The sequence below is a fragment of the Euleptes europaea genome, chromosome 1, assembly GCF_029931775.1.
Source record: "Euleptes europaea isolate rEulEur1 chromosome 1, rEulEur1.hap1, whole genome shotgun sequence".
NCBI lineage: Eukaryota > Metazoa > Chordata > Lepidosauria > Squamata > Sphaerodactylidae > Euleptes > Euleptes europaea.
Genome location: NC_079312.1, coordinates 5,595,854 through 5,607,820, shown reverse-complemented (window position 1 = coordinate 5,607,820; position 11,967 = coordinate 5,595,854). Strand labels below are relative to the sequence as shown.

Below are 11,967 nucleotides of genomic sequence, written 5' to 3'. Positions count from 1 at the left end.
AAGCTGAGAACCTATTACAAGTGTGCACAGGCTTTTATAAGTTCATTATACATTCAGAAATACATCACACATACATTATACTGTTGAATGGTCATGCAAATCTTTCACAGTTAATTGGTGGCTTAATATGCAGTTCATCTGTTCATTGGCTTACTTATACAGACATTTCATTGGTAAATCATAAAGCAGCAATAATCATGATTGGTTAAAGAAACTTGTGTATACAGTCATTGTTCTAACACCTGGTATTTTATCTAGTTGCAAGTAATCTTGTCCTCCCTAAGTTTTCTCAGACACTCGGATGCCTTTCTGTTGGCTAACCTTGAGATGTGAACAACAATATTGTAAAGTTATCTTTTCTTGAATTCTCTTCTCGTCTGTCTTTAACTCCTATCTCTCCAGAGGCCCTCTGAGTTTGGAGTTTTAATAATAATATTTCTCAATTTTTAACTCTTAGAAGTCTGCTGCCTCAAGACAATGAACTGGACATTGTAACATTTACATGACTATCAATGTAGCCACTCTGTCAAGATCAGCCTGAAGGACAGTGCCAGAGACAATGATACTCTCCTTTCACACCTTGAATTCCTTTCCTGGGATAGCCTGGGATCAGGCTAATCTCATCTTCTAATTCATCCTCTTCCTCTCACACCCAACAGCCCTTGATAGCCATTTCATATCAATAATTGCCCTGTACTTGTTAGTCATCAAGCATCTATTATTCCTGTATTGCCCTAGCTCCTGTCTTTTCTTTCTGTAATATTCCAATACTTGAGAAACAATTTTACCTTTGTGCACCTGGCTTCCACCTCTGGTGAACTCAGGGCAGGATTTCTATATAAATATAGCTGACCTCACAGGGGCAACTTTGTAGGCATTTTACTGGATCCTGTACTGCTAGCACAGTCTTTTTCTCTGCTGGTCACTCCTTGCTGCAGTTACTCTCCTTGGAACTTCTCTCCGGACCTCTGATGGTAGCTATAACTTCCACTCACCCTATCCTTGTTAGGAATCTGTACGTGTGTGTGCGTGCGTTGAATTTGTTGCATTCTTTCCCCTAAACAAAGAACACCTATTTTACTGTTTAAATTGCTTTCTGTTCATTTTATTCCTCTCAATTTGTGCATCAAATACAAAGGTCAAATTCTCCACTTTAAATCAAGCCTCTCGTTAGAGCTCTAAATTCAGTCTCCAACAAGCTAATTTCCCCATCTAAATATTGGAGACTCCCCACCAGCATTCCCCTAAACAGTCTGCTTTTTCTTGCAGAGAAAAGAAGGTCCTTTCTTCTGCGGATAGAAGAGACCACACCCATTTGAGTAGAAATCACTCTGTGCATGTGGCTGTGAGGCAGCAATTTGGTACTGTTTTTCTATATTATTCAAAGTAGCGAAAGTTAGCCAGATTTCCTGAACAATGAGTACAATATATATGACAAAGTTTGAGCAACTTTCTCTGCAGGAAGCAGCAGAAATATTAAGAAGTCGTGATGTTAATAAAATATCAACTCTTCCCGCTTGTAATCCAAAATGTGGACAGCTGTTTCTATATAGCTTTGAAGGATGCAAGCATAAAAAAGATGACTGGAGGTGTGACCAGTTTCAATGGGTCCAAAAAGGAAGACATCTCTTGCCAAGAGGACAACCTTGGATACGAAAGCTGTACTTCCAAAGACTGATAAATGCAGAGCAGGTAATGTTCCACCGATATGGTTATGAACTTTCTGATCGAAGTGTAGACAGAGTAATTGTCCATTATCTTGGAGAAGATGAGAGACCTCAGCCTTCTGTGCCTCATGGAAATATGAAAAAATATCCTCTGAGATCTTACGTATGTACCATGCCATCTGTCCTGAAAGAAGTTGCAGAGCAGAAATATTATCGCCCCTGCAGAGTTTACCAGCAGAAAATAGCTATGAGTAGTGCTTCACGCGGCCATGAAAAAGTGATGCTTCCAAAGGACATACACCAAATAAAAAACAAAGTAAAGTATGAGAAGAAGAAAAACAGAATCAGCCATGATGATTTATATGCTGTGTATGAGCTTCACTATGCCCTGGAAGGATTTATATGGCAATACTCTCTCATCCCAGAAATTTCTGTAATTTTGGTTCTCCCAGAAATTATTGGCATATTTGAGGAAGTGGCAGCACAAAATACTACTCTTCTGTCGTATGACACTACTTTTCAGCTTGGAGATTTCTACGTCTCCCCATTAGTTTTTCAGTGAATGTTTTTTTAGGAGAAGCCAGCAATACCATTGGCTATTTTAATTCATGACAAGCGCACTACAGAGAAGCAGCTATCTGCAAGGTATACAAAAAAGTATTCCACACTGTATGCATGTCCTTTGCTGGAACCATATTATTAGAGATGTTGAATTCTGGGTTTCAGCACACGAAGGAGGAAAAGCAGACAGGAAGGTTTACTCCAACAACATCCTTCAGCTGTTGGACTGTGAAACTGAAATGGAGTTTCTGGAATTGTTTGGAAAACTGAAAGTCAAGTGGAGTGCCAGCTTTCTTGGCTACTTTGAGCAAAGCTCAAAAAAGTTATTATGACAAAAAGTGGCAGAGGGCTATTGGAAAAAAGAAGAATATATAAGGAAACCAGTGGCATCACAACAAATGTATCAGAAAGTATGAATGCTGTGTTCAAGAGGCTGTGTAATGAGAAAGAACAAAATATGGATGAAATGATTCTGGCTTTTTACTTCCTTCAAACTTACTACCTGAAGGAGATTTTAAAAGGACTGTGTGATATTGGCAATTACCACATGTTGGTGGAATTTACCAGCAGAAAGTTAAATCCTGATGACATACAGTTTCCAAGAGACTATATTCCTTTAGATGACATTGTGCATGTTATAAAGCAAGGAAAGATGCAGACAGATCAAGAGTCTGAAGTACAAAGAGCTGACCCTAAATCAAAGACCATGGCAGGACTAGCTAATGTAATGGTAGGACAAAATCGCATATTTTTGCAAGTACAATCTGGCTGCTTCATTGTCAGAGGATTACGTGAGAAGGAATATGTGGTAAAATTATTCCCAACAGAAACGTGTACTTGCAGCAGTTCCAGAACATGCTACCATATAATGGCAGCACAGATTTCTATAGGTAAAAGTCTACATCCATCAAAGGTGATGTACTCTTTGAAGAAACTCAAGATGAGTGCAAGGAAAGGAAGATCAGGAAGAAAGAGACCAAGGCAAAAGGATGAGTTAACCATACTGGCAGCATCAGATTCCATTCTCATGAGCAGTGACATCGCAGCTGATGTCATACCTCAGAAAAAAGGGACAAGTGATAATAAAGTGACAGGCAAAGAAAGCGAAATCTCCTCCTTGGCTCTCGATTTAGAACCAGAAACTCCCAATTTTTCAAGTACCCCTCGAAAAGCAAATCAAGAAATGCAAATAAGCCACTGTGTTCCATAGAACTCTGTCAAAGGTTATCCACACATGAGGAGCACGTATGTACGAAGAGTCAACATCAATGCAGAGGACATAAAGTCTCTCTTGAATAATAACTGGCTAGTTGACACTGTCATTGAGGGCTTCCTACTTACTAGGGCTACCCTGGAAACAGTTACCACCACAGATGTCGAGGTGAGTGTATTCAGCCCATTTATCCTGCATTCCATGGAATTGCATGGATATACAAATGATGTGCATAACTTTGGCATAAAGTCTGATGTTATGGCGGACATCTGTCTCATTCCCACAAATATACGAAACTTTCACTGGATACTGATGATTGTCTTCTTTAAGTGGAAAATTATTCTCTATCTTGATTCCAACCAAGGCCTTTCCACTGATTATACTGACATGCTTCAAACACTTATGGAGATGCAGACATTGTTGCCAATAAATTGGTCAGATGGATTATTCACGCACCAGTCGACATACCGGTCCAGAAGGATTCATTCAACTGTGGGATTTTTGTGTGTCTGTTTGCGCACGTATTGTGCAGTGGATCAGCAGTCCCATTTCCAGAAGACATGGCTCCTGTACAGCAATGGATTGCTACTGAACTGCTCAAACAAAGATCATTTCTTCAACGACCAAGTTTCACGCAGGGAAAACCTCCGAGAACGAAGAAAGAAATAAAGCAGAAAGTCAAAAGGGATTTCAAAGCAACTATTTCCAGAAGTGCACCAAAAGGGTCTTCATCCACTATTGAATTTCTATCTTCAGCAGTACAACAGTATTATTCTTCATCTTGGTCTTTGTGCTTTAAGGGGAACTTGTCTAAGAAGCCCAAGAAGGACATGATGGTTCTTTGTCAGGGAGTATGTCAGGACTGGTACCATCTGTCTTGCCTTGAGCTAACTCAAGCTCCTTGTGGTGTGTTTAAATGTCCAAAGTGTTCCAAGCAATAGGCTGTATTGGCAAAAATGAATAATCCATGGCCAGCAATAGTGTTTTTCTCGATGTACCCTTTGATAATTTTAAAGGTAGTGTTGATATTACTTGGTTTAATATTATGTTAGGCAATGTAACAATTTTAGTTTTCAATACTTAGAACAGTCTTCTAAAAACACTAATTTGATATAACTTTTTTGTTGTTTCAAACAAATTGGTTTTGTTGCTTTTTTGTATTTTACTGGGATCATTTTTCCTAAAGAATATTTGTAAAGATGTTTATATTTATAAAGGATTCGAGAATTTCTCTTTGAGAACTATTCTTAGCTATTATATTTATTTTATTATGGCATAATCATAATAAGCAGGATAGCCACCCAAGTGCATTGGAGCAAAAAGAGTGTTGTGGTAAAAGATTTATTGAAAAATAACTTTAGGCAACTTCAAATCGAGAATCCAGAGAAATTGCTGGGATGGAATTTTCCAATAGTTTTGGACTAACAATCCGGTATTAAACAGAGTTGACACTTTCTTACCTACTCGAGGCATAAAATTGCTTAATGTCATTTTGTTGTCAGTGATCACTGTGATTATAATGTATAATTCTGAGTGTTGCATATAAAAGTCACAAATGCAATCTCTTGCATTTCATGGCAGCTATGACCATTTTTCCTTCTTTTCCTCTGCTGTGCATATGGTTCTGCTGTCTGGACGTTCACTTAATGTATCTGATAAAGTGGCCTGGAACTAGGGTTACTAGGGTTAGCAGGTTCCTCTTCGCCATGAGTAGGAGGTTTTTGAAGTCTGACACCTGCTAGTGCCTGGAGGTTGGCATCCCTAAGGGTTGCCAACAGGTCTGGAGAAAAATGTCTTGATCCTTTTAATAAAGGAAATGGGCATGGAGAAATTACGTCCCTAGAAGATACTTTTCTTCGAATTTTAGGAATACCCGTGTTTGCAGAAAAATCTGAAAATTGGTATTTTAAATGGGGGCTGTGTGTGTGAGTGTAAAGTGCTGTCAAGTCACAGCCAATGTATGGAGATCCCAGCAAGGAGTTCAAAGCAAGTGAGAAGCAGAAATGGTTTGCCATTGCCTTCCTCTGCAAAGTCTTTCTTGGTGGTCTCTCATCCAAGTACCAACCCTCCTTAGCTTCTGAGATCTGATGAGATTAAATGTCATCTTCCCTCCTGAAAATGGGGGTTACAGTCAATCAAAATTAGCCTTCAACATTTCCACTTGGCCAAAAACCACACAAAAACTGTCTGAAATGTTGGGTTGCCTAGCACCTGAAGATCCCCATGAAAAGGTAGGGATGACCTAAGAGAGTGCTGTGGAAAGGACGGTTAGCCAGATTACAGGAGGGGAGAACAATACAGGATTAGGTTGGAGCAGCAAGCAACAGGGTCTTCTGTGGTGGGTCAGGGCTAAAAGTCCCTCTGGACATGTTTTCAGCACCAAGCTCCCCCCCCCCCCAAACTTTGCGGTGGTAGCTTGGGGCTTAAGGCATGGCCTCAACCTAGGCTTACAAGGTCCCCCTTCTCCTTCAGCGGGAGGTTTTTGGAGTGGAGGGGGGGTTCGCATGTGCCTGGAAGTGCTGAATCACAAAGGGCCGGTAACCACTCAAATTCCCAGTTTGAGTGGTAAAAGTCCTATTGCGATGCAGCACTTCTGGTTGTGAAACGCATCACAAGGGGCCGTTTACCATTCAAACTCCCAGTTTGAGTGGTAACCGGCCCTTTGCGATTCGGCACTTCTGGATGTCAACTGGAAGTGATGTGTCGCCGCTTGCATGCGTTGCCTGCTGACCCTCAGCTGGTCGGTGGGCAGCCAGGTGGAGGTTTGCCCGCCACCACCTGGCACTTGGCAACCCTACCTCAACCTAATGGGAGTCAAGTGGCTGGAGGCTACACAGCGCAGAGCCAGGAGTCCTGTGGAAGGAACAAATGGGAATTCCCCCTCCCCAAGGGTTTTTGCAGGTCCCCCAGTTGCACATCAGTCAATTTGTTAAAGTTCCACAAGACCAGGTGCTCTATTTAACCAGCTAACAATAAAAAAGAGATGCCATATTAATGTATAGAAACAACTGAACAACTGAAACTGTTTTAAGCATTGCTCCCCATAACCAGTCATGAGCACATGAACACATGAAGCTGCCTTATACTGAATCAGACCCTTGGTCCATCAAAGTCAGTTTTGTTTACTCAGACCGGCAGCGTCTCTCCAGGGTTTCAGGCAGAGGTCTTTCACATCACCTACTTGCCTAGTCCCTTTAACTGGAGATGCCAGGGATTGAAGCTGGCACCTTCTGTATGCCAAGCAGAGGCTCTACAAACTGAGCCACAGCCCTTCCTCTACTCAGACTGGCATTGGTTGTCCCAGGTTTTCCAACACAGATTTTCTCTAGTCTGGCTTGCAGCAATTCTTCTTTAACTGGTCTGTCCGAAGGTTGAACCTTCTGTAATATCTTGCACTGGGGGATTGTAGCCCCTTCTGTAGGGCCACCGGGAATATACCATCTTAATTCAGTCAGTGGGTGAGAATGAAAGTGAGTGCAATAATAAAGAGAGGGGGGGAGGATGTGTCTTGTGTACAGTGGATGCAAAAACAGTAATGCAACTGCTGGCTTTGAGTTGGTTAGAATGGTATTTGAAGAGGGATTTGACAAAAGGGGCAGCAGGCATCCAGAGAGAAGATCCAAGCATGCATGAAGATAAGAGTTGGTTTTTTTATACACACGTTTTCTCTACCTGGAAGAGGTTCAAAGCAGCTTACAATCACTATCCCTTCCCCTCCCCACAACAGACACCTTGTGAGGTAGGTGAGTCTGGGAGAGTGTGACTAGCCCAAGTTCATTCAGCAGGCTTCATGTGGAGGAGTGGAGAATCTGGTTCTGGTTCTACAGATTAGAGTCTGCCACTCTTAACCCACTACACCATTCCGGCTCAACCACTTCAGTGATGTTGGAGTACTTCAGTGATGCAGGAGGTCATGAGCCTGAGAACACATTCCTGGGAGTAAGCCTCAATGAATAAAATGGGACTTCTGAGTTGATCTGCTTAGAATTTCTCCCAAAGACAATGAAAAAATTCCTTGTATTGCATATAAGGGTGAGGAACATAAACAATATAAAATACTGTTTTCTGCTCAGGTTATAGTCATCTAACAGTGATTCATACAAAAGTACAGGGCAACAGAAATTTAAACAGCAGCAGCACAAACAATGTCAAGTACTGTATTCTGCTCAGGTTAAGATCACCTGGCAATATTTCATACAAAAGTACTGAATAACACAAAATCTTCAATAATAGCAATACAATTTTCTTCAATGATGGCACAGACGACACCTCTAGTTTGGTAGTCGTTTCGCTAACTGCTTCTTCAGTTATTCCTCAGTGTTTGCATTTATGGGCAAAAATACCTCTGAAATAATACATTAAAAAGCACTTAATACTGCTATACAATACATTATTACAGAAAGGAGCAATTTGTAAAAATAAGCTTACCACAATGTTAGTAAAGATCACAATGGATTTCCTGAAGTAATGCTTTCCTTTTAATAGGGCCAGTGGCCTCTGAAAGATCATAACATAATGTATAATGTAACAACATTTCTCAAAAATAATTTATATAAAGGGATAGAATCAAAGGAACCTTACCAATTTCTCAAGAGAGCAGACCCTGCTGTCTTTCCTGTCCTCAAATGAGGTTAAGATAGCTATAGTATCCCCCAAGAATTATACAGGTCAAAATCATAGTACAGCTGATGTGTATTAGCAAAGCTGCTTGCTTAAAGAAACAGATTTAAAGGAAACATGCCAGATCAAATTCGTTGTTTAATCCTGCCGGGATTAAAGTTTTGAATAAAAAGATCATTTTCATTTCCTGTCTGTGTAGGACTTTATTGATATCTTCTCTCTGATATGGTTTTTGTTTGTATTTCCACAGAACAAAAAAATGTAAATCATCTTCTGTATGTCCTTTTTCTAAAAAATGTCCAGTGAGTGGGGCTTCCATTGTGCGCATGCGTATGCGCGTTTTATGCTCCCCGATGCGCAATTTTAATTGCCTAGATGTGGACCCAATGTACCACAATTGACATGGACACAGAATTGCGTAAACAAGATTTCTTGAGAGGCAATTACTAAAAAAATTCAGACAAAAGTTGAATTTTAAAGCAGTGGAGCTAATTTCCTTTACAGGCAGACTAAATCTGCACACTGCTCATGCGCCGCAGCTATAGTGCCCGACCACATTGACCCTCTGCTTCCTGGGTAACAAGTCTGTTTTGACCAAAGAATTTTTTAATGATTGCGTTTTTCTGAGTCCAAATAAGGGTGGTGTTTGGCATCCGGGGATATCCTGTACTATGTGCCAATGGCGAAGCACAATTTTTTTAATTTCACTGGTGAGATGGTTATATTGCAAAGAAGAAACAATTCTAGAAAGTTGATCCCGGTCAGACCTACACATGAGTAGTTCTCCGCGGCTTTTTTCGGCTGCGCGGGTTTTGGCCCAGTTGATCATCTGGTTACTGTAACCTCTGGAGAGGAGTTTAGTAGTAAGATTCATAGAAGCTCTCTTATAGTCATCATCAAAAGTGGAGTTACGTTTAAGTCGGAGGAACTGACTATAAGATAAGTTGTGATGTAGGTGTAAGGGATGGTAAGAATTGAAATGTAGTCCTGCCCCAATGTCAGTGGGCTTGCAATAAGGTTTTACTGCAATAGAGTTCCCCTGGGTCCTAAACATCACGTCTAGAAACGGCAAACTGGACTTATCATAATTACCAGAGAACTTCAAATGTACATCAAGTGTGTTGATCCAAGTAAGTAAATCCAAATAATTAGAAGCAGAGTCAACAATAAGAAACAAATCATCAATAAATCTAAAATAGGCTAACACATGAGATGTAAAGAAATCACTTTGGAATAAGAAATTTTCTTCAAAGGAAATCATGAACAGGTTGGCCACAGAAGGAGCACAAGCGGCCCCCATGGCCACTCCCTGAGTTTGCAAATAAAATTGTTCTTTATATCTGAATAAATTATGTTCAAAAATAATATCCAAAAGAGAAAGCAAAAAATGAGTTGGTGGGTCTGAGTTGCTTCTAGAATCAAGTCTCCCCTCAATAATGTATCTAGCTTCCTCGAGAGGAATGTTTGTGTAGAGGGAGGAAACATCTAAAGAAACCAAAATAGCTTCATTGGGTATACATAAAGGTTCTATCTTGTTGATGAAGTCCCTGGTATCTTTTATGTAGGAAGGCGTCATTTTACTAAAGGGTTGTAAGAAGGAGTCCACATATTTGGACAAAGGTTCCAAAAGACTGCCTATAGTTGATATTATAGGGCGGCCAGGAGGGTCTATTAGGGTTTTATGGATCTTTGGTAATGTGTAAAAAATTGGTACTCTAGAATGTTCAACCAGAAGAAATTCAGCAATGGACTTGGTAATGAAATTTAAAGCGACCCCCACATACACTACAGTTTTAATGATATTAAACACTTTAGCAGTGGGATCTGAAGAGACGGGTCTATAAAATCTTCTATAATTCAGTTGACGCATGTTTTCACTGTCATATTTCACTGAGTCCTGAAAAACAATGGCCCCGCCTTTATCTGCAGGCCTGCAGATAATACTCATGTCATCAGAGATAGTTTTGATAATACGGCGTTCCTCCAGAGTAAGATTAGAGGAGCCATATTTCCAGCCTTTACGTTTCTCAAGTTTATCTATATCCCTTAAAACCAGGGACTGAAACGTGTTAATGTAGTGGCTCGAATTCTTAGGTATAAAAGAAGACTTTGGGCGAAAATCATGAGTGACACTGGAATGCCCCTTAAAGAATTCTTTTAATTTAATAACTCGAAATAGTTTGTACAAGTCCACTTGCGTTTGAAACGCTGAATAACGGGGGGTGGGTACAAAGCCAAGGCCAAGATTCAACACTTGTTCTTCCTCTTGAGTAAAAATTCTAGAGGACAAGTTAACTATTAGGTTTGTTGCCGCTGTTGTGGTCTGCGGCGGGGGCCCCGTTGTGGTCTTGGGGCATAAGAAAAATCCTGCCGTTGTGCTCGCTTCGGCAGCACATATACTAAAATTGGAATGATACAGAGAAGATTAGCATGGCCCCTGGTTAAAAAAAAAAAAAAAGGAAAATCCCGCCGAGAGGGGCGGAGATAATAATAAGATCCGTAAGACCCACCACTAGAAATGCTTGAACCTGCGCTCTCTGCCGAGGAGGCTTCAGAATCAGAGCCTACCCTAGACCCTCCTCCGTCCCTAAAGGTTCGTTGTTGTCTATTTTGCCCTTGCCAAAAATAAACTCTATTGTGAGTATAGTCTTCTCTGTCTCTTGGTGCTGTTGGGAAGTGTTTTTTTTCCTACTTCCCCATTGCATTACTGTGTATTTGTGCACCTCCTGGGGCTTCCCCTGCTTGTCACTAATTTTTCCCAAATCTGCTTTGCTGCAAAATTGTGAAAAAGATCTGAGCAAACCCTGGATGGCTGTAATGTGAGTAGGAAAGTTTGAATTTTGCCAGGCCAACCCACACAACAGCCATCTTAACTTCCCCTATCCCCGGAAGCAGTAGTTCACTCCCTGTGGCACCATGACTATTTTTATCAGCACATGAATGTCGCTATATCAGTCTTACGTTATAACAATGTATCTTGCAGATTTTCTGAATTTCCAGCTTTCATTTTTAACAGATAAATCTCTAGCCCTTTTCATGGCAGAGATATAACGGGAAAACATATTTGCAACAAAAGTTGCTAGACAGTTTTTTAAAAGAAAGCTGGGAATTTGGAGAACAAGAGAGACAAACTGTTATATCATAATGATGTATTCAACTGCTATTTTAAAAATGAAAGATGCACATTCTGGGGGCATTTTGGCTCGGAAAGGGATAATAAATGCACACTGTCTCTATGTATTAGTTTCCAAATACTGTTCTGGGGGCTTTTAACATCTCCCAGTGTTTTTGTGGTCTTGTTATTTGTTTAATGCCCGTTCCGGACCATTTTGGGCCGTTCTGGAGGCATTTTTGCCTGGAAAGGGTTAATAAATGCATGCTCTCTCGGCATTTTGGTTTCTAAAATATTGCTCTGGAGCCCCTGCAAAGCATGCCACTGTTTTTTGCTGTGGTATGATTTGTTTAATGCCCGTTCCGGGCCATTTTGTGCAGTTCCGGAGGCATCTTGGCCTGGAAAGGGCTAATAAATGCACACTCTCTCGGCGTTTTGATTTCTAAAATATTGTTCTGGAGCCCCTGCAAGGCATGCCACTGTTTTGTGCTGTGGTATTGTTTGTTTAATGACCGTTCCGGGCAATTTTGTGCCATTCCGGAGGCATTTTGGCCTGGAAAGGGTTAATAAATGCGCGCTCTCCCCATGTTTTGATTTCTAAAATATTGTTCTGGAGCCCCTGCAAAGCATGCCACTCTTTTTTGCTGTGGTATGATTTGTTTAATGCCTGTTCTGGGCAATTTTGTGCCGTTCCGGAGGCATTTTGTGCTGTTCCGGAGGCATTTTGGCCTGGAAAGGGCTAATAAATGCGCTCTCTTTCCGCGTTTTGATTTCTAAAATATTGTTCTGGAGCC

At 40.8% G+C, this 11,967-nt stretch overlaps 1 pseudogene; it reads left to right on the top strand.

Annotated features, from left to right (window-relative positions):
- Positions 1 to 10,436: 10,436 nt before the first annotated feature.
- LOC130493635 (U6 spliceosomal RNA) lies at positions 10,437 to 10,501 on the top strand (annotated as a pseudogene).
- Positions 10,502 to 11,967: the final 1,466 nt, after the last annotated feature.